The sequence below is a fragment of the Lissotriton helveticus genome, chromosome 5_1 (genome assembly GCF_964261635.1).
Source record: "Lissotriton helveticus chromosome 5_1, aLisHel1.1, whole genome shotgun sequence".
Lineage (NCBI taxonomy): Eukaryota > Metazoa > Chordata > Amphibia > Caudata > Salamandridae > Lissotriton > Lissotriton helveticus.
Genome location: NC_136065.1, coordinates 1,998,571,565 through 1,998,595,361, shown reverse-complemented (window position 1 = coordinate 1,998,595,361; position 23,797 = coordinate 1,998,571,565). Strand labels below are relative to the sequence as shown.

The 23,797-nt window shown below is 48.4% G+C and overlaps 1 pseudogene across 1 annotated transcript in view; it reads right to left on the bottom strand.

The window, feature by feature from the left end:
• The window catches only part of LOC144756152 (E3 ubiquitin-protein ligase TRIM39-like), a 189,951-nt pseudogene that overhangs the window by 27,502 nt on the left and 138,652 nt on the right, over positions 1-23,797 (bottom strand). Inside the window, exon 8 of the transcript XR_013595083.1 lies at positions 8,627-9,205. The product of XR_013595083.1 is annotated as an E3 ubiquitin-protein ligase TRIM39-like (transcript). The remainder of the gene's footprint in view (positions 1-8,626; positions 9,206-23,797) is intronic.

Here is a 23,797-nt window from a genome sequence, read left to right as displayed (position 1 = left end):
AGCGCCATCTTAGAGTGGAGTTGTGAACAAATTTGTCTAAGGATGGCTTGATTACCAAGAAGTGTCCAAAACATTAGAATCGTAAACAGTGTTGCACTACTGTGATGGGAATAGTTAATGTAGGTGGTAGAAGATTGAATCATTTATGGTGTACCTATAGTGGGGATCAATGTTAAATCTCAAAATAGCGCACAAGAGGGTAACACTGATCAGTTCAGGTGACCATGTCACTGTTGTGTCGACAGTACAGGGAGTACACATCAGTGATGAAACAAACTAACACTGTCAAGGTCAGTATACAAGAGAGAATGGCAGTGATAACTCTGGTAGCTTATGATCAAATGGTAAGGGTCAAGTCTTTCAAGAAATCTAAACAGTTGCAGTCAGGAGGAGCGAGGGACTGGGGGTCAGGGCGGCGTCAGTTATATATCTCGCCTCAAGGTATGTCGTTGTTCAGTCCGGTTCTGTGTGTGGACAAGCGAAAGATCCACCTCTGTTCTTTTTGTAACAGGGCGGTCTCGGTTGCGCTGTGATGTTTTTCTAGTACTGTCTAAGACAGGTTGTCGGGGGAGTGGAAATACTGCGATGTACCATTATTCTTGTTTTTATCATGCGGGAGGTCATGCCAATGTAGCAGGTTACAGGGACAGGTGATCATATAAATGCAATTCATAGAATTGCAATTAGTATGTGATTGTTGTGTCCATACATGGTGGTCATTTAGTTGAATGGTTTGAGGGTCTGGAGAGGGCACATACCCCGCACGAGCCACATGGGCAGTGCCCGGTCACGGGAGGTAGGCCCCATAATGGCTGCTGGTTAGGTTTTGGCATAGTTCTTGGTCTCATATGTACAATGGTGTTCTTTATGTTCCATGTGCGTTTAAAGGGAAATCTGGGTAAGGGGTGTTCCTGCTCCAGTGTCCGCAGAATGCACCAATGCTTTTTGATAATTTTTTTGATCTGATTCGATTGGGGTCTGAAAGATGTTACACATGACAGAGTTTTGTCTTGGACTTTAGATTGTATTGCCAAAAGGGAGGGTCTGTTACATGCTCTTTTTCGTGCTGTTTTCACCATGTGGGTTGGGTAATAGCGTGTCTTGAGACTGGTTGTTTAAGCAGTGGCTTTATATATGTTGTGTATGATCAGACTAACATGTGAATAAGCATGTCTTTACTTGACTTTGAGATAGCAATTATTGATAGTCTTACAGCTATAAAAGCAGTTGTTTCTACCTCGGTTGTGAAGGACATAGTCAGGCTGCAAGATCTGCACTTTGACTCCATTCCTGCTACAGAAAAAGAGCTGCCGGTATCGTCAATGCAAAGTATGCGCTCTGCCAGGAACGTGGGACAAAACTAGATAATACTGTCCCTAGTGTCCATCTCAACCAGGCCTGTGTTTTCCAGCTTGCTTCACTTTTGTCTTGGTCCATCAGCTCCCTCCACCTTGGAGCTGTTATGGCCCGTTAGCTTGGGCGCGCCCCCCACACCCAGAGACAATATAAAAAGTCTTGGGGTGTGGCTGGACAAAGCCCTGACCTTTAACATCCAAGCAACTAAGCTGTCTGCGACTTGCTTTGGTCTCATCAGGATGATGAAAAAAATCCTTCCACTTCTACCTTTTGAAGTCAAGCAGGTAGTCATGCAGGGTCCAATCCAGTCCCGCCTTGACTTCAGTAACGCCCTGTATTTAGGGGCGCCTGAATACTGTCTGCAAAAACTTCAGCGGATTCAGAATTGTGCAGCACGCACATTGCTTGGTCTGCCACGTAGAACCTTGGTGAAGCCTGGGCTGAGAGCCTTGCATTGGCTCCCTGTCAGGGAGAGAATCGAGTTCAAGTCCATGTGCATTTCCCATCAAGCATACTGGAAATCTGGCCCAGCAATAAATCACTCTCTGATCACCCCTCATCGGCCCAACAAACAGCTTCGCTCTTCCCACGCCTTCTTGGCGGCAGTTCCCCGGATCCGGAGATCCAGAGCTGGAGGTCGGTCATTTTCTTACAATGCAGCCAAGTTATGGAACTCACTTCCTCTCCATTTAAGATCCAATCCTAACTTGACGACCTTCCGCAAACAGCTTAAGAACTTTCTTTTTAATAAATCAGGCTAACCTTTGGTCCGATCTCATTGGAGGGTACTAACCTAGTTCTCGAGCCTGGACGCCTCAGGGCAGCAGCTGCGCTTAATAAAACCAAAAAAAAAAAAAATGTCACACAAAAGTAAAGTTATGGGAAAATGACTGAATTGAAGCAGTCAAATTAATAGTATGCTACTTAAAACAGCTTTGAACACATATCTTCCATGGCTCTTTACTCGGCTAGCTATACAGCTTTTCAAATTGTTTCATCTAATGTGGAAAATTGTTGCAATAGTTCACACCCAAAGATTTACCATAATCCAAAACAGTTTTTCTTCCTAAATTAGATCAGATACACAGAATGTTTTACTGATTCCACTAAATAGGTACACATACATCGAACTTGTGATCTGCTTGCCAACTTAATCATGCACCAAAATGTGGTAGATACGCTGTATTTCAAGTGCATTACGATGCACTGCACATGATGATGATGATGAACGGGACATCTGCCAAGTACTCTGTCCGCCAAACCCTAAGGGCCCCAGTCCTTCAGTAAGGGCTTCTTAGAGAAATTAGGAGAGTCTGACTCAGCATATCTACTCCAGATTCAATTGTATTTTGGTTCACATTGTCTGATATATAGGTCAATTGATAGGCCAATAAAGGCATCTTCAGACAAGTATTCCTGAGCCCAAGCAAGCTGAAAGGGGTAGGCAATTGTAAAGGTTCACTGGGCACTGCAATATTTGTCAGGCTAGCTTAACCTAAAGCTTTATTATAGGGACCTTGTGTAGGTCGAATCCAATTGGTCATGGTTGGAGTGACCCACAGATTACTGCCCTTATCACTACTCTAAAAGTACACACCTCTCAAACCACGCATAGAGGACCCCCGGTAAACAATGCATACTTTTTGCATTGGTGAGTTTCTTAAAAATGCCAGACTACACATGTTGGCTCCCAAGTGCTATTTAGGAGGGACCTATGATGAAGCATGTCGCATATACGGGTGAGGAATTATCTTTTTAGTAATTTTTTCCACTGCCAGAAACACATTTAAAAAGTTATTTCATGTCTGTAACATATTTAACATATTACTTCACTACATTTAACATGACTTCATTAGTCATTTTCATACTTCAGTCGCTACGCCAGTAATTTATGTGCTTTCTCTATGGCAGAAGAAAGGTTTGGTATTCCACCCATATGCAATCAATCGTGATTTAATGTAGGGTATGACAGGAGTCTGTGGTCCCGGACTCGGCCCCTACCCAAGAAAACGAACTAAACCCAGACATTTCAGAAAACTGGACATCCAGGGGATTCCAGGGTGGTGCGACTTGCATGGATCCCATTAAGTTTTCTTACCCAGAGTGTCCTACAAACCTCATACTTTGGCTAAATTTACACATTTATTTGCCTCGCATTTCTTTGTGGCAGTTCAGGAATCTGAAGAAATCTACTAAATTCCTAGCAATTGAAATTCCCAAAATTCTCCAGATATAACTGGTTCTCCACTTGTGTGGCTGGGCCAGTTACTTGAGAATAGTATGGACCGAATTTGAGACCATGCCCTGTCATTTACTTGGTGACAGTGAGTGAGAAGCCTTAATCTCAAAATTAATCATAACCTGTAAAGGGGACTTTTAGAGGGTGTATGACAGAGCTCTAGATCCAGAAATAACATTGCAATCTTTTGGTTATATTGCGACCCGTTATTACGTAAACTGCACAGGAAAGAAGCAGTAGATTGGTTGTTTCATGGTGACCGCTCAAGGGTCTAGTGTAGTCTCATGGTGGCCTTGAAAGCTCTACCTCGCATTAGGGTAGAGGTATCTCGATGTTAAGCAGAATACAAAATGCAGCTGAAATAGCAGAGGAAATTCCTAAAAGCGGCTGCATAGGATAACCTTCTTAAAGCTAGCATCCTTAAACTAGTGAACGTGTAACATCCTTACAAATAGTGAACGTTTGTGGGAATTAGTGAACTGGCCTATCTTCTTCCGGGAGAAAAAAAGGAGGGAGTTGATGGTCATATTATGCCCTCCGCAGGGATAGACCATTTAAAAAATATGTATGGTGCTGAGGAGAATGATTCTACCAGCAGCTATCTACCACTCCCCCTGGTTGAGAGGAACCTTGTGTTTGAGGTTGGGGAGGTAACCATGGCCATTAAGTTACTTTCTATAAATATAGCCTCTGGGCCGGACGGGGTTCTCCTGGACATATATAGGTCTCACCTGATCAACCGAGCACCAAGCTTGACCAACATTAGGAACACAAGTCCTGGAAACAATCAGTAAGTGTCCCAGTGTTCAAGAAAGAGGAACACAGTGATCCCATTTGTTATTGCTCAATTTCCCTTATTGATTCGGTTGTGAAGGATGTGGGGAGGGTGCTAGTCTAGGTTATCATCCTGGGCAGAGGAGAATAATATCCTCTTGAATACGAGGTATGGGTTCTGGCCTGGCCAAGGTACCTTTCATCGATGCCTGAACCGACATCTGCTTGTTGAAAAATTTACTCGAGTAAGGGATGGTCCTCTCCATCTTGCCTTTTTGCATTTATCATTGGCCTTTGACAGAGTCAATAGGGGAAAATTGTGGAATATAATGTCTGGTATGGGAACCAATGGGCCCAATATTGGTTACATTCTTGAGAGAGAGACATTTTTGTGCCCAGCCTCCACCGATATTCCAAGGGTGGGGAAGGATAAATTACTTGCCTGTAATCCTAATTCTATGTCAAGACCGGGGCAAGGATTATGCTGTAAATTCCTTTATTCCTACAGCCAGCAGTTTTCAACTCAACTAATAACAAAAACTAGCACTCCCAAGGTGACCTGGGCAGTCCATAATGTCCACCAATCAGCATGCCCCGTCATCCCCGAATTTCGGGACCAACATCTAGCTTTCTACCAAATTAGGTATCATTCTATTCAGCATTTTGGGCCGTAGTCGTGTTCAAAATCCCTATGGAAAAATGCAAGGGAAGAACATGTTTTGGGACCTCCTTTTATCTCTGCTCCCGTTTGACAGATCACCCTGACACTTTCAACACAGCAGCTGAACCAAACAGGGGAAAGGCGTTGAAAATTTCGTGAAGATTCGTCAAGCGGCGCCAAAGTGATTGGCAAAACAAAAAACACTTTTCCTATGGAAAGATGGTTCTAACTATAACTACCTACTGGTGGTTGCCAGTAAGATATAAATACATACACACACACACATTTCAAATGTTCTCCGTTCTCCGTGGTCCCCGCACGTGGGCGAGAATATTCAATTCTTAGGACTTTGATGAGGATCCCTTGGAAGAGAAGCAGCACATTCCAGCACTCCTTTATGCGGATGATTCTGTTCTGATTGGGCATGACGCTTTGAGTTTCCAACTCCTTTTAGATAGCATTGATTGATAAATAGTTTGGACCTAAATACCAATTACAAAAAAACCTCACAATATGGTAACAGGCCACGAAATCAAAATGGTACATTTTGGGGGAAAGGGGAATTGACTAAGGTAGGCTCCTATCTGGGTATCAATTTTGACCATAAAGGCAGTTGTTCACCTGATAAGACAGCAAAAAAACATGTTATGACTAGATGTGGAGCGGTAAGTTGGGAACAGACAATGGAGGCACTGTTAAAATAATTTCAATCCAAATGTTTAACTACAGTTCTATAAGCTGCTGACTTATGGGGCTATACCAAGATGCCGGCCCTACGGTTAGAATAAAATTAATTCATGAGACGTTTATTGTCAGAATGATATCCCAGCAATACCAGGTAAAGAATGTCACTAGAAGGGTGGAGTTTCGTTGATAAGCCCTTTATCTCAGTCACCAGGGAGATACCGGGCTGAGCGGAGATATGGAGGTAGGCTGAGGCGAGGTGGGAGAAGGGAGGGATACAATAACAGCCTAGACTTGAAAAGAAATTCCTTGAAATACCCTATTAGTACACTCACTGCTAAAAGAAAACAGCAAAAGACTGAAAATGGCTGGAAGAGAGCACTCGTATAATGTGTCACACTCAAACTGGAATTTTACTGTAAATAAAACTAGTACTTCCCTGATGGACAACGGGGAGACAACCGCCCTCATCCTCCTAGACCCCTCAGCCGCCTTTGATACCGTCTGCCACCGTACCCTAATAACCCGCCTCTACAACACTGGGATCCAAGGAAAAGCGTTGGACTGGATCACCTCGTTCCTCTCCAAGAGAGTCCGCCTCCCGCCGTTCCGCTCCACGGCCACCAAGATCATCTGCGGCGTACCACAAGGCTCCTCGCTCAGCCCAACCCTCCTCAATATCTACATGAGCCCCCTCGCCGCCATCGCACGCAATCAACCTCAACATCATCTCCTACGCCGACGACACCCAGCTGATACTTTCCCTCACCAAAGACCCAACCACCACCAAAACCAACCTCCAGGAAGGAATGAAGGACGTCGCGGAATGGATGAAGCTCAGTCGGCTGAAACTGAACTCAGACAAAACGGAGGTCCTCATCCTCAGACAATCCCCATCCGCCTGGGACAACTCCTAGTGGCCCTCAGCCCTGGGCACCGCACCGTCACCCACAGACCACGCACACAACCTGGGATTCATCCTGGACTCCTCACTCACGATGACCAAGCAAGTAAACGCCATCTCATCCTCCTGCTTCAACACCCTGCGCATGCTCCGAAAGATCTTCCGGTGGATCCCCACAGAAACCAGAAAGACGGTCACGCAGGTCCTCGTCACCAGCCGACTGGACTACGAGAACGCCCTTTACTCAGGAACCACAGCCAAACTTCATAAACGACTTCAGCGCATACAGAACGCCTCCGCACGACTCATCTTCAACATCCCTCGCCACAGCCACATATCGGCCCACCTGAGAAACCTGCACTGGCTCTCCGTCAGCAAGAGGATCACGTTCAGGTTCCTCACCCACGCACACAAAGCACTACACGACATGGGCCCTGAATACCTCAACAACCGCCTCTCGTTCTACTCTCCTACCCGCCAGCTCCGCTCCTCCAGCTTCGCCCTTGCAACCGTCCCACGGATCTGCAGAGCCACCACCGGAGGAAGGTCGTTCTCCTACCTGGCCGCCAAGACATGGAACTCCCTCCCCGCACACCTACGACTGACCCAGGACCATCTCATCTTCAGGAAACACCTCAAGACCTGGCTATTCGAGCAGTAGCACCCCCCCCCCTTCCCTTCAGCGCCTTGAGACCCTCGCGGGTGAGTAGCGCGCTCTATAAATGTATTGATTGATTAAGTATCCGTCTTTGTGTGATCCCTCTCTGTGAGTACTGCAGCACCCTTTTAAAAAAATATCCTAGCCCCTGCTTGCTAAAATAATTTTATCATCCTTCACCTCCTCTCCCACTCTCCCTCTCGCTTTTAAAAACACATTAAAAAAAACCTTTCCATAGCTGCCATTTGCGACACCTTCAGCCCTCTCTGACTTTTAAGCCAGTGTCAATGTGCTTGCTCGTCTGAGTCTAGAAAACAAAACTACATTTTGCACAATGCAATTTGCTTTTCGGTTTCAATAAACCCAAACCTGTGATGAAATGTCACACAAGACATTTGGCAGCAGTTCAGTTTCAAAGTCTTCCTCTTCCCCTTTCTTCCTAGTCCACTCATCACCCCCTCATTTGTAAATAACGTTGAGCCTCAGCATCAATTAGTTTTTCTCAGCATCATGGCTGCAAAGGCAGATTCCAAGACTGGTTCCATCCTCACTCTACTGTCTGTGCCTTGGGCACCGGAACTCCGTCTCTTTACTCCGGAAGCGGAAGGATGTGTTGTGTTTTTCTCACTCAGCTGTGATCTGCAAGCACATAAAGTGTGCCCGCTGCCGGGCTACGTCCATCACAGCTTCTGAGGGAAGCCAGCCGGCAGCCCTGAGCCTGCACGCAGCAGGTCTGTGATATTACTACTCACTTGTAATGACAATAAACATTGTGTCCTTACTGCGGGTTCCTTTACAGCTCATGCACCTGGAGGCAGAGAGTGCCTCTGTACACTGCTCTTACCTGACGTTAGTCACAGTAACTTACAGTGTACACATCTACTATACCTGACGACAGAGGGTACCATTACTGCTCCTTTATCTGGTGACAGTGAGCGATATGAAACCCACCTTTATGTGGTAATGAGGACATTAGGGAACACAAGGAGATGATGGACTGAACACTGAAACTTTCACACACTCACCCCCAGTCACGGATCTGGGTTGAATCCTTCGTTATTTAGCTCACTTCGCCACCCTAGTTCAGACCCAGCCAAATGCAAATCAGTCTTGACCCTGTGCCTCATGGGAACAGTACCGCCCGAACTGCCAAGCCAGGTCTTCCCTGGACCGGAAACAGCATCCTGGGACCGATTTCGGGGTACCACAGGCTAGGCTAGCTAGAATCCAGTGGTAAAGTGAGTAAGGGCACGATGGATTCAACCCAGATCTTTAAGTGTCTGAAAAGTTTCAGCTCTCCATCCATCATCTCCTCATGTTTTATAATGACATTATACACAGTCCTCTTACCTGGTACAGTCAACAGTCTCGACTGCTCTCACTCCCGTCCTGTCACTGGCACGATCTGCAGGGCTCCTACATTCCTTCCTCCATCGTGGAGTCCTGGATAGAAGTAGGGTCGCAGGGTGGGAGGAAACGAGGCCTCTGAGAAGGTGAAGAGCAGAGACCGGTCATTCACATTGTACACCGAGAACCTGCCCGCCTCATAGTCCAAGAAGAAACCCACAGTCCTGGGAGGCAGACAGGGGTTCAGGATGGTGGAGGTTGGGGGGTCAGTGAGAGCTCCATATTCACCATTTTCGAGCCACACTGTCCAGTATCCATCCTCAGGTGATAGTGTGCTCTCCTCCGTCCTGCTCACAGCCTCGTCACACACCCCCAGGATCCAGTCTGTCTTGTCCCCCACCTCCACCTCCCAGTAATGCCTCCCAGAGCTCAGCCGCTCTCTTCCCAGCACATTGGTGTACTTCGTGAATCTCTGGGGCGTGTCGGGCAGATCCTGCTTGATGTCTCCCAGCCGCACGCTCCTTCCGTCCTCAGAACAGATGAGACGGCGATTCGCAGTGTCTGGATCGAGGGTCACCTCAGCTGCAAAAGGCAGAGAACAGAACTCAGCAACCACACAACCACAACTCAACCAACCATACATCACTCACAAGCAGCCAATCAGAATCCCAACAGCACAACACTTTAAGCATTGAATCCATTCACATTACTAACAAGCATTGGCAAAGCCAATAGATGTCGCCTATGCCAATTATTTTGACTCACCGTTTTTTACATGTTTCAAATGCTGTGTAACCAGATTTAAAGTAATAACAAAAAGAACAATGCAGGCAGTGTCATAGGTTTTCAAAAAATGTTTTAGTTACAGGAGATTTGGTGGTGAAAGCTAAAAAAGTGATGTTCTATACTTTTCTTTAAAAAACAGAGTTGCAGAGTGCAACAGTTTTAAAGCATGTTTTGTTTCTGAGTGTGTCTTAGAGAGCTACTAGAAGGTGTGAATCATGGCAATCATCCTTTGTAACGGCCTATCATGTGGTGCAGGAGTGTGTGGTGACGAGACGACAGCTGAGTAGGGGTGGAGGGGTGGGTAGTGAAAATATACTTTGGAAAGGTTTCCAGACCAGAAAGGTCAGACCAGAATACCAGCCAGAGACTACGTCTTTACAAGAGGGGATTAGCACCCCCAAACACCTTCACCCCCCACCTCTTTAGACATATGCCCTCAGTATGTTGCCTGCATCTTTTTTAGTTTTTTATGGCCAGCGGTCGAGGTGCATTAACGCCTTCGCTGCTAGGCCTCCCCACCCCCGTGCTAAGCCCTTTTGTGGCTATTTGGGGTAGCTTGTGCTAAGGCCCCTGTAACTTTGTCCACATAAGGTATTCATGCCAAATTTGCGACCTTTTCTTCTAACATCCTGAGGATTCTAATGATAACAAGGGTTGGTGGATTCCCCTGGAGCAGTCAGAGAAATTAGCCAATATATGACTACCATTTTGGGGGAAAAGCGCTGCAGAAGAAATCGTCTGGTTTTTTTCCTGCAAAAAGTATCAACAAAGGGTTTGTGGTGCTAAAATAACGATTGTCTCAGCTTTCAGGAACAGCCAGAATTTTGTCAGAAAGCCAACATTTTCTACACAGTTTTGGCATTTTACTGTGACAGCCTATTTTTCCTATTTTTTGTTCTTTCAACGTCCTTCCAGTTAGTGGTAGAAATGGGTGTGAAAGCAATAACAGATCCCAGAAAGCTATTCATTTCAGAAAAGTAGACAAAAGTCTGAATTCAGCAAGTGGTCATTTGTGTAGAAAAACAGGCTATTGTATCAATGTTTTCACCTATAACTTTTTGTAAGTAGAGCAGATTTTTTAAAGCAATATACTTTTAAGTCTGCTGGACCCTTCTGGCTGCAGGGATATATAGGATTTGTAGGTTCAACAAGAACGAATAGTTTCCTTACCTGTCGGTGTAGTTTTGCAGCTTGAAGATCTTTCTGGATTCACTATGCTGTGCATTATTCCGCGGTCTTGTGGTTGGGTCCGGATTCGTAGTCTTTTCTTTGTTTTTTTTTTTTTTTCTTAGCCCAGGTGGGCGTCGGCGTCACACCCCCTTGGGTGTATTTCCGGTGACGTCGGCATGCTTCCTGCGGAAGCTCCCACTCTTGGGCGCCATCTTTGGGTTCATTTTTTCCGGGTTTCTTTCGTTTCCGAAGTAATGGCAATGTTCTATTTAGTTTGTATTTACCGCTTTGTACTTTCAAAGTCCATTCTTTAGTTAACCACCTCTTCTCTCTCCAGCCTCATCTTTCTGGCGGAGGTGGGTGGGTTCGCTAGTGAATCCAGAAAGATCTTCAAGCTGCAAAACTACACCGACAGGTAAGAAAACTATTCGTTTTGCAGCGTGAATCTTTCTGGATTCACTATGCTGTGCATAGATTTTGTAGCGGTTTCTCATCTCTGTGGCGGCTGGGTGGAAGATGAGCGTTGGGTGTTGAATATGTGCTGTAGCACCTTCTGTCCCACTTGAGCTTCCTTGTTCATTTGTATGTCCACACAGTAGTGCTTCGTGAACGTGTGCACCGAAGCCCATGTTGCCGCCAGGCATATGTCCTCTATGGGTGTGTTAGCCAGGAAGGCTATTGTAGCGCCCTTCTTCCTGGTGGAGTGGGCACGTGTCCCCTCAGCCAGTTCCTGTCCTGCACGTTTGTGGCAGAGTTGAATTGTCTGTGCGATCGTGCAATGGTCTTTTTGGTTACTGCTTTGCCCATGAAGCTGTTTGCGAATGACACAAAAAACTGTTTTGTTTTCCTGTGTCCCTTTGTCCTTTCAATGTAGTGCATGACTGCCCTTCTGGCGTCCAGGGTGTGCAGAGCTCGCTCTGCGCTGGTTGTAGGTTTTTGGAAAAAACTCGGTATCTGTATAGACTGGTTCATGTGAAATTTGGATACCACCTTCGGCCTGAAGTGTGGGTCAGTCCTCATCACAACTCTATCGTTGTGTATTTGTATGTATGGTTCTTGTAGCGTCAGCGCTTGAAGCTCGCTTACTCTGCGTAAGGACGTTATTGCAACCAGGAAGGCTGTTTTCATAGTTAGCATCTTTAGGGAGGCTTTGTGAAATGGTTCAAAAGGCTCTTTCATGAGTTCCGTTAGGACTGTGTTCAAGTTCCATGCAGGTGGCGGCACCCGCTTGGGTGGTGCGATCCTTTTCGCCCCTTCTAGGAATCTCTTCACCACTTGTGATGTGAAGAAACTCCTGCAAGTTTCTCCCCTTGTGTAGGCGACTATCGCTGCCAAGTGGACTCTTAAAGAGGATGAGCTAAGGTTCTTCTCCAGCAAGTGCGTCAGGTACCTTAGCACTGTGGAGTCCCTCTTCATTCGATTGTGTAGTCTTTCCTGTCTGCACCATATTGTGAATCTTTTCCATTTCGCAACGTAGCACTTTCGAGTGCTGGGCCTTCGTGCCTCCCTAAGTACTCTCAGGGTGCTTTCTGGTAGCCTCAAATGTGCGAACTCTATGTCCTCAGGAGCCACGCCACTAGGCTCATGCTCTCTGGCTCTGGATGTAGCACCTCTCCGTTCTGCATGGAGAGTAGGTCTTTCCTCCTGCTGAATCTGTGGGGTGCACACTGTGTCATCTCCATGATCTGCGAGTACCATGTCTGCCTCGCCCACTGTGGTGTGACCAGTATCAGTGTCATGTTGCTCGCTCTGCACTTGCTCAGCACTCTGTGCATCAGTGGTATCGGGGGAAAGGCGTAAGCAAATGTCCTTGACCAATCTATCCATAGGGCATTCCCCAGTGACCCCTCTTGGGGCTGCCTGGATGCGAAGTTTTGGCATTTTGCATTTTGGCGTGTGGCAAACAGGTCCACCGATGGTGTCCCCCACCTGTCGAACAGGCACCTTGTCTCCTGAGCATTGAGCTCCCACTCGTGGGATGCCGATGTCTGCCTGCTGAGCCAATCGGCTTGTATGTTGTCCTTCCCCGGTAGGTGTATGGCTAGCAGGTCTATCTTGAGAGGGATGGCCCATCTCCATATCTCCTGCGCCAGCGTTGAAAGCGGTGCTGACTGTGTGCCCCCCTGCTTGTTGATGTAGAACATCGCAGTGGTGTTGTCTGTATCAATACCTTGTGTTTGTACAGTCTTGTTTGAAAGGCTTTCAGTGCAAAGAAGATCGTCTTCAGTTCTAAGTAATTGATGTGCTTTGCCGCATCTGTTGTCGTCCACAGTCCCCTCACCTTGAGCTCCTCCATGTGAGCGCCCCATCCCTTCAGGGATGCGTCTGTGGTGATGGTCACTGTTGGCGGCGTTAGAGGCTTACCCCTTGTTATGTTCTCCATGGTCCACCATGCCATCTCCTTCTGCACTGCGTGCGTTACAACCACTAGATCCTCCCAACTGCCTGTGGCTTGTGACCATTGCTCTTGCAGCCATTCTTGAATGGGTCTCATGTGGAGTCGTACATTTGGTACCAGGTGGATGCATGATGCCATCATGCCCATGATCTTGCTCGCAGTCCTCACTGTCCGAGCTTGTCCCTTCCGGTAGAGGCGAGTTTCCTTCACCAGCGCCCTTGCCCTCTTCTCGCTGGGGAACACCTTGCCCTGTAAGGTGTTGATCTGTGCTCCCAGGAAGATTTTTACCTGTTCCGGCTCCATTGATGATTTCTTCCAATGGATGGAGAACCCCAGGTTTATGAGCGTGCTCGTCACTGTATGTGCGTGCTGCTTGCATTTCTGGTATGAGTTTGCTTTCACCAGCCAGTCGTCCAGATAAGGGTATACGTGTATACCTTGCCTTCGTAGGTGCGCTGCGACTGCTGCGAGGCACTTTGTGAAAACTCTTGGTGCTGATTTTAGTCCGAAGGCCAGTGTCGTGAACTGGTAGTGGCTTTCTCCAATGGTGAACCTGAGCATGTGTTTGTGCTTTCTGTTCATTGGGATGTGCAGGTAGGCGTCTTTGAGGTCTATTGTGACCATGAAGTCCCCGGTCTGCAACTGTGGGAGCACCTCTTGCAGGGAGGTCATTTTGAATTTTTGCGTTCTTATGAATTTGTTCAGGAAACGTAAGTCTAGAATGGGCCTCATTGTCTCGTCTACCTTTGGTACCAGGAAGTACGTTGAGTATATTCCTGTGTTTCTTTCCTTGAAGGGCACCCGTTCTATGGCCTGTTTCCGCAGGAGTTCCTTCGCCTCCTCCTGAAGACACTGCAGCTGCTTGCCTGCTAGTGGCTTTCTTTTTGGTTTTCTGCTTGTTGGTCTCCCCTCCAATTCTATGCAGTATCCTAATTGGATAATGTTGAGGATCCATTTGTCTGATGTGATTTCTCTCCACTCTCGGAGGTAAAATCTTAATCTTCCTCCCACTGGTGTCATGTGGTCGTAGGTGTCTAGCTTGTCTTGACCCATCTGCACGTGCTGCCCCCTGGGACCTTTTTTGTGGGCGGGCACACGGAGTTTTTTGAAGTCACTTAGAGGTGGGCTGCTGCCCTCCTCTCCTGTTTTGTCCCCGTCCATTTCTCCCTCGAAAGGACTGGCCTCTTTGTTGGTACTGCCAGGACTGCTTCTGCTGACCATGCTGAGCTTGCGGGTCTGACTGGTGCGTTTGCTGGAAAGCCTGGTGTGATGTACCTGGCTGGTTTCCGCCTCTCCCGCCGGGCCTCCGTGACGGGGTGCCCCTCTTGTTCCCTCTGAACTGCAATGCTCCCATGGATCTTGCTGTTTCGTTATCTTTTTTCAGTTGGCTGAGCGTTTCATCAACTGTTGTCCCGAAAAGCGTGCTGCCGTTGAACGGTGTGTTCAGGATGCTGTGTTGCACCTCCGGTTTGAAACCTGAAATCCTGAGCCAGGCGTGCCTCCTTTCCGTGACACCCATCATCATGAGCCTGCTGGCTGTGTCTGCCCCATCCAGGGCCGTCTTAAGGCAAGAATTAGCTGCGTTCTTTCCCTCTTCAACCAGCTTTTCGGCCTTCTGCCTGGCATCCTGGGGCAGGTCCTTCACCAACTGCCCCAGCCCCTCCATGATCTGGTACATGTGCCTGTTTATCAGGGCGTTGGAATTAGCCATACGCCAGTGGGTCGCGGCATTCCGTTCGATCCTTCTGCCCACCAGATCCATCCTTTTGCTCTCCTTATCCGGTGGCGGGCCCGAGGTAGTGGGTACGTTAGCCCTCCTCCTTGCTGTGGCCGTGATAATGGAGTCTGCGGAGACCGTGCCCTGAATGTAGGCCGGGTCCTTTGCGGCATGTTTGTACTTTCTCAGTTCTGGGAGTTACTGCTTTGCATGTTGCGGGCTCCCTGAATGCTTCCTTCCCCTGAGCCAAGATGCTTTCGAGCATTGGAAGGAATTGGCTCCTCGTTTGTGTTGGGAGCAATGTTTCTAGAAGGAAGTCTGCTTTCTGCTTCTCTTAGTCAAGCTTGAGCTTGAAAGCTGCTGCGGCAGATTGTATCACCGAGTTGTAGGCCCCGATGTCGTCCGGCGGCGAGGGCCTCGAGGGGTAAGTGTCGACCACCTCCTCCGGGCTGTCGGTGTTGACATCGATGTAATCTACCTCCTGAAGGTCCGAGGGTGCCGACTCTGTCTGTCCTGCCATCCTCTTCCTCCCCATAGTTGTAACTATCGTAGGGATTCTCGTACTCCTCCTGGTCGTCGATCACCTCGATGTCCTGGTCTTGTTCCTCTGTGACTTCGGCGATCTCCTCTTCCTCCTCGACCGCCTCCATCACCGGTGGCTTGGTCTTGTGAGGGATCGTGAAGGCTTTCATCTTTGCGTCGAAATCTTTCTTCCGCTGCATGATGTTCTCCATTTCTGCCTCGAGGCGCCTTCTTTTCTTCTCCATCTCGGCCGCGTGTTCCGCGTCGGATGGGTCGGCCGCTCTCTTCGGCGGATGGCTCGTCGCCGTGCCTCTCGGAGTCGAAGTTTGACGTCGAACCGGATTTTGGGTCTCTGGTCGTCGTCGTCAGTTTTGGGTCTTTCTCCCTCGGCGTCGATCGATCCTTTTCGGGGACGATTTTCGACGTTTTCTGCTGATCAGCAGCTCTCGGCGCCGGGGACTCCTTCTCGGAGGATCCGCTGGGCCTGGGAGTAGTCGCGGACGCCGCCTTTTTTGGCGTCGGCGCTTTCGGGGTCTTGCCCTCGATTTTTCTAGACTCAGAGTCTCTCGGGTTCTTGGGGGCCGAAGAGTCTCCTATCTTGTCAGAAGTCTTCGTGTAATCGGTCTCTACGACCGTGTAGCTGTCGTCTTCGGCGGCAGCGTTGTCTTCTTCCTCGGAGGACATCCCCAGCTCGTAGAGTGACGGAGTCGGGGGCCTTCCCCTGCAGGGCGGCGTGTGCTACCCTCTGCCTCTCTCTCACACGAAGGGTCTTCGGGGTGAAGGCGGAACAGGCGTTGCAGTCTCCGCTTTCGTGGTCCACCGGTAGGCAAAGGTTGCATACATGGGTGCTGGTCCTTCTGCGCGTACTTGTGGTGGCAGTTACGGCAGAACTTGAATGGCGTGTTGTCCATCATCGAGCGTCCAGGGCCTCTCTGGTCGCATGTTCGTCGACGAAGATCTCGATGGAAAACGCCTTATCCTTGCTGGTTTTTCGTCGATGAAGTCCCCTGGAGTCTGCAGATGACTTTTCCTCGTATTTTCTTTCTTCTTTCTCCAAAAATGTCTGGAGCCCAAACGGGAACGATCCAGACCCGACCGCGGAAAAAAAGAATCTGAAGATGGCGCCCAAGAGTGGGAGCTTCCGCAGGAAGCATGCCGACGTCACCGGAAATACACCCAAGGGGGTGTGACGCCGACGCCCACCTGGGCTAAGAGAAAAAAAAAAAAAAAAAACAAAGAAAAGACTACGAATCCGGACCCAACCACAAGACCGCGGAATAATGCACAGCATAGTGAATCCAGAAAGATTCACGCTGCAAAACCCAAGTTATCCAGAGCCAATAACAGAACTGCGCCTTCCAATGGTTTAATTGTGTAATGGGTATATAGCTATTCATTTGGCAAAATAGAAATAGTGAACAAACAGTTATCAAGGAAACCTATGTATTTCCTAAATGGGAACAAAATATAGAGTTTAAAATCAGTGGTATTTGCACATCTCTGAAATTTTGGATACCCGTACTAGCATGTGAATTAGAGGACATTTTTCAAAATGACTTTTTTTACACATTGTCTTACATTTGGAAGGCAGAAATGCATAGAAAGTCAATTGGTAATAAGACTTGGTAATAACACTTGTTCTACTGTTCTGTGTTCCCCCAAGTCTCCTGATAAAAATGGTACCTCACATGAGCGGGTAGGCCTATTGCCCGCGACAGGAAACGGCGCAAATCGCAACGTGGACCCATCATACTTTTACAGTGAAAACTGACCCTTTTTTCGCACTGTAAGTAACTGTGGATTTCATACCCATGCACAGCTGGCACCTAAAGAAACCTAGCAAACCTGTACATTTTTGAAAACTAGACACCCTGGGTAATCCAGGATGGGGTGGCTGGTGTGGCTCTTACCAGGTTTTGCAACCCAGACTCCCTTGCAAACCTCAAACATTATAAACAAAAAAACAAGGTTTCCTCAACAATCTGTGATGGAAAGTTCTGTAATCTGTAAGGAGCCACAAACTTCCACCCACCCAGCATTTTCCTAGGTCTCCCGATAAAAATGGTACCTCACTTGTGTGGGTAGGACTAGTGCCAACAAAAGGAAAGACCCCAAAACATACTGTGGAGACTTAAACGGTTCATATGGCAAAACTACCTGGTGTTGCATGGGAGTCACCTGCGTTTTTGGTCCCGGGCTCAGTGGCAATCTAAGGAAACGTACCAAACTCAAACATTTCTGAAAAATAGACACCTAGGCGAGTCCGGGTAGGTGTGGCTTGCGTGAATCTACCAACATTTTCATACCCAGAATCCACAGCAAACCACAAATTTAGCTGAAAAAATCATGTTTTCATCACTTTCATGTGGAAAAAGTTAAAGGTTCACCTGGCCGCCACAAGTTTCCTACCACCAAGTGTTCCCCCCGCTTTCCTGTTAAAAAAACAGGTACCGGGTTTGCAGACATCTAGGGGAACCTAAAAAATCCAGACATTTCTGAAAACTAGGCACCTGTGGGAGTCAAGGGAGGTGTGGCTTGTGTTGATACCCCAACATTTTCCTTTGCCGAAGCAGCTAAGAAAATCAAATGTAGCTAAAAAGTAATTTTCCTCTAATATCTTTGTGGGAAAGTTGTGGGATCACGGCACGGCGCCCATTTCCTACCACTCACTGTTCCCCCTCAGTCTCCCGATAAAAATGATACCTTACTTCTGTGTATGGGCAGAGTGCCCATGACATGGAAGGGCCAAAAACATGGGCAGATTGGTGTAGGAGAGTAGGGTCTGCTTCCTATGGTTACCCCTACTTTTTGCTGTGTTTCACTGTTTTTTCGACTTTAGTATGGCTGTGGTCCTGCTAATTAGGCCCACATATATATATATATAGATATAGACACATATACACCTATAAGTCACTCCTTAACAATCCTGGAGGCAGAGTGCTTGGTTTTATGTGAGAGGGTGCCCTAGCATGAGCTGAGCCAGTCTGCAGCTTTCGGAAACATCTCCTTATAGCTGTTCTATGATATAGCCATACCATATACTCTTAAGTGCATTATAATCCTCGCAGTTAATGCTAACTTTGGTTTGGCTTTATCAAAACATGTCGTGTAAGGTGTCAAAGACTTTGGAATACTACCCCCGCCAGTTCTGGCGGCGGGCGGGGGTAGCATTCCACCCTTCTAGAGGGAGAAGACATGTAGCTACTGGTTTGCCCGGTTAATGTTAAACAGAGCCCCGGCATCACAAAATGGATGCTGCTGCCACAGACACGAGTCTGCCCTCCTGCTGCTGGACGAAACTCCGGCAGGGGAGGTTTGGAAAAAAGGTTTCCTGTCCAGGGAGGTGCCAGCACCTCACCAGACAGGCTTTAGTGTATTGGGGCAGGGTGGGTTGCATTTAGCGAATGCTTTCCAGACACTGCCTGGGGCACACAAGGTGCTCCATGCATTTCCCAGTTCAAACCGGTTGCTTGGGCACTCAGCCCCAGCTCTGGCATGAAACAGGACAATGGGAAAGGAGTGTAACCACCCCCACCCTGGGTCCACCCATAGGTGTGACCCTAGAGTTAGTCCATCCCCTAAACTTAGTATAAGTATAGGAACCCAGTCCCTAGGACTTTAGATTACCCTGGACGAAACTCTGCAACATATATCTTGGACCTTCGACATTCCATTTCGACTGGAAGACGGAAGAAATCTCCCTTGTGGTCAAGGAGTGACCACCCTGTTCAAACAGGCTCCAACTGCATTTTTGCCGGTCTGCATTGTCAAGGCTTTCGCCGGATCCCGAAGTCTCTGCAACTCAGGACACGGACTTCCAGACATCTGACGCTGACCTGCACTCCCAGCAAAGCAGAGACCTGTGGCGGACACGAGAGACGTGGGACCGGAACTCCTGGACATCCTTCATTTTGCAACCTGCACCGACTTCCTGAGGTATCCCAAAGTTGTGCATTGGGATGCTTGAAGCCCCAGACCCGAGCACCATTTGCACCGAAGATCGGAGGCCCACACTTCATGCATGTCCCGTGGGCCTCCGTTGTGCATTTCAGCTCCAAGCGTCTTCGTGGTTCCTAGTCAGTTGGCTAGTGAGCCCCCAAGAAGACAAATCTTGGTTTCAACTTGCTTTCCTGGTTGCTCCAGGCTTGCTCCAACTTCTCCCCAAAAGAGAAGTTCCTCAGACCTTGCTGGTGTGCACCGAAGCCATTGTCGACATCTTGCGTGGATTGCATTTGCCAAGGCCTGTTGGGTCCAATCCAGATACCGACACCGCAGTCAACTAGATCCTTCGTGGGACAGCTCGAATCCAGGTCCTGGTCGTCGTCGACGCCTCCTGGTCCTCATGGCTGAAGAGACAAGCTTCACCTGGAATCACCCGACATTTGGTGGCATCTTCCTATCACCGCCCTGTTCACTGACTAGTGGCCCAGACTCGGTCTCCTCTGCTTTCAGGTTCTTCAGATCTTCGATCCACCCGGACACTTTTCCTTTGGTCGCCTGCAGCACTTCTTCGCAGCTCTCCATTGGAATCGACAACGAATCCCGACACGGAAAGACACATATGCACCCGGCCTCCCTGGGTGAGGTAACTAAAGCACTCTGGTGCTTCCATGGGCATTGACTCTCCAAGTGTCCTAGTCTAAAAGGCTCCATCGTAGTTCACTCCTTTGTGCCCTTAATCTTTAAATTTGTAACTTGAAAGTCAATGGTAACCCGCGTCTGTGTTTAGACACTGCACGCGTCTCCCGTGGGCCTCCTGCACCCTATCCTTTAGTGGTTCTAGACAGCCCCAGCGATTCCACAGGCCCTAGGCCTGCTTTCTATTTCTCACGTGGTTCTTATACCACTATATTAGTATATGGTTTGTGAGGCCCCTAGGGCAAAACGTATACTGTGCAACTTGTGTTTAGAATAAATACATATATATTGGTTATATACCTTGTGTGGTGTGCTTTCATTTGGTACTCAAGTGATTACAAATGGTAAAACAACTTGCTTAACTCGCCTCTGAGTCTTAGCCTGAAGGCTGCTCTCTACAGCTACCACTAGGAGAGCTTTCTATAAGGTTGACTTTACAACCTACCATCAATAGGGATCGATTGGACTGGTGCAAGGTGCCCACTAGAATAGTGGACATCATATACCAGGCCAACTTCTCACAATCGGGTTCAAGTATTTGGGCATCTGGGTGTCCAAGGACCTATCTCGCTTCTATGACGCTAACCTTCGGCCTCTGCTGGTATGTCTGAAATCTGACGCGCAGCACTGGAGGTCGCTCCCCTTAACTCTACTGGGGAGAGCAGCATTATTTAAGATGATGTCACTTCACCGGCTGCTGTATGCGCTGCATAATACGCCCCTCCCGGTCTCAGCGTCGTAGTTTAAGGAGCTGGAGTCTACTGTGCGAGACCTGCTGTGAGAGGGAAAGCCCCCCCCCCCCCCGCACTGCCACACAGAAACTCACTCTGGGATGGTTAGACAGTGGCATCGGACTCCCTGACATGAAAAAATATTACTGGGCCTCGCAGCTTGTGTCTATCAACCAATGCAGGTATCGTCGGGCATGACAACACGGCCTTTCAGATAGATCGTTGGCTCCACCTGGGAGGTGGATTTGAGGGGGCGCTGTATAAAAACAAATATATCAGTATCGCCCATCCTCTCCGGCCCGACTCACCATGCGGTGCAGGCATGGAAAGAAGCCAATAGAAGCCTGTGTTGGGAGGGCAGGCTCACTCGAGCTACGCCGCTCTGGCACTGTGATCAGCTGGGTCAGCGGTCGGGTTCCTGGGGTTTTGACATCGGAATCTCCAGTATTGGGGACCTTTGGAAGGTCGGGCGATGTCGTACCATTTTCCAGCTTACAGAAAGAATATGAGATGGCAGACTCTGAACGTTTTCGCTATCTCAAAATTTGACATGCTCTGCTGGCCGTTCTCCCAAGGGGTGCAGATCTCCCAGAATCCTCCCCATTAGAGGACAGGATCCTTGATGGCGACTTGCCGGAAAAGGCCATATATCTCATATACAAAAAGCTACTGAACAACACGCCAGATCCCCTGATTCGTCTCAGAAGTAAATGGGACCACAACGTGGCTGGGTTGGATGACGAGGAATGGCGGGCTGCAGTGGCATCTCCACGTCAGGTGGCCATCTCCTCTGGATTCAGACTAATACAGCTAAAAGTCCTTCACAGAACATATTTGTCTGGACCCTCACTGGTCCATATGGGCTACACCCAAGATAGTGAATGTGTACGTGGATGTGGGCAGGAGGGCACCTTTATCCATATCCTTTGGGAATGTGCAGCCATACAGAAATATTGGGAGGGGGTGATACTTAAGATGGATGAGGTGCTGGGGCAGCATATTCACACGAATATCAAATTGATCCTATTGAATGTAAGGGACCCAACGGGTCTCACCAAAAAAGAGAACCTGGGTCACATTGGGCTACATGGCTCCCTCCGCGTTACAGTATGGTCTAAGGACATGAATTGGTGCATGGTAACAGATTCCTATATATGTCTCTAGGGGGTGCCCGAAGAAATGGTCACACATGTGGGGAGCTAGAACTCATTCCGGGGGAATATATGTTAACCACATAGGTGCTTGGATGACAATGCCGCTGATATTGAATAATATGCATTTCCTGATGAATCTTTTCTGCTGTACCATGTAATGAGCCTCTGATATTTTTTGCTACTGTACTGCCTTTGGAACATCTGTACAATGTTGGTGAAACATACCTGTTTTTATTTTTCACAATACATTTTTTTTTTTAAATTTGCAGATTGAGTGGGGCCCAAAGCAGTCTAAAAGGGCAGTTTCTTTATACGTTTTTAGGCTGATGCTACTTTGAGCACCCACACAAGTGAAGTATAATTTTTCTCAGGAGACCACGGGGAATGCTGGGTGGTAGGAAGTTTGTGCCTGGCGGTGGATCCTACAACTTACCCACACAGAAATGGGAGGAAAATGTGACTTTGTAAGTACATTCGAGTTGTGCTGGGGATTCTGTGTAAAGAAACGCCGGGCGATCCATGCAAGCCCCACCGCCAGCCAAAAGTCCGTATACCCACCACTATCCACGCACAACAGCCAAGCGCCTCCCACACACACTGCTAGCCAAGCGCCATCCATGCACACCGCCAGCCAAGCACCATCCATGCTCATCGCCAGCCAAGCGCCATCCATGCAGTCAACCAAGCACTATCCACGCACACCGCCAGCCAAGCGCCACCCACATCAAGCGCGAGTCCACACACACTGCCAGCAAAATGCCAGCCAAAGGTCAGTACACCCAGACCGTCAGCCAAACTCTAGTTCACACACACAAAGTCTCCCTGGATTCTAGAGGTTTTCTGCCCCCTTGGCGTCAGATGAACTAAACATATCAATGATAAGCCAAAATGTGTGCCTAAAAAAACAAGCATTTACAATGCAATGGTCTCGGCATTATTAAAGGTAGAGCTATTGGCATTGCTCATGACATTTTTTTTTAATTTTTTTAAAAACATAAATAAATGGTATTGTCATTTACAATGGCAATAGGTGAGCATTAGAGAGTAGTAGAGAGTATTCGCGGACACAGAGCCACACACACAGACAGAGCCGCGCACACACACACACAGAGCCGCACACACACACACAGAGCCGCACACACACACAGAGCCGCGCACACACACACAGAGCCGCGCACACACACACAGAGCCGCGCACACACACACAGAGCCGCGCACACACACACAGAGCCGCGCGCGCACACAGACAGACAGAGCCGCGCACACACACACAGAGCCGCGCGCACACACACAGACAGAGCCGCGCGCACACACACAGACAGAGCCGCGCGCACACACAGACAGAGCCGCGCGCACACACAGACAGAGCCGCGCGCGCACACACAGAGCCACCCACACATAGAGCCACCTACAAAAAAACTACACACACACAGACAGAGCCACAGACACACAGACAGAGCCCAACACAGAGCCCAACACACAGACAGAGCCCAACACACACAGACACAGAGCCACACACAGCCACACACAGACAGAGCCACACACACAGACAGAGCCACACACAGAGCCACACACACACACACACACAGACAGAGCCACACACACACACACAGAGCCACACACACACACAGACAGAGCCACACACACACACAGACAGAGCCACACACACACACACACAGACAGAGCCACACACACACAGCCACACACACACAGCAAGAAAAACGGCACAATCAGGGGGCAGAAGGCACGAAAAGCGGCCCAATCAGGGGGCAGAAGGCACGAAAAGCGGCCCAATCAGGGGGCAGAAGGCACGAAAAGCGGCCCAATCAGGGGGCAGAAAGCACGAAAAGTGGCACAATTAGGGGGCAGAAAGCACGAAGTGGCGCAATTAGGGGGCAGAAAGCACGAAAAGCGGCACAATCAGGGGGCAGAAAGCACGAAAAACACAATCACTATCACATTCAGTTATCTATCCCCTGTGTACATTCTATACAGAAAACATTTTTTTTCCTTCCCTCCTTTCTTCCCAGCATTGCAGAGCCCAAGGGACTAGCTTTA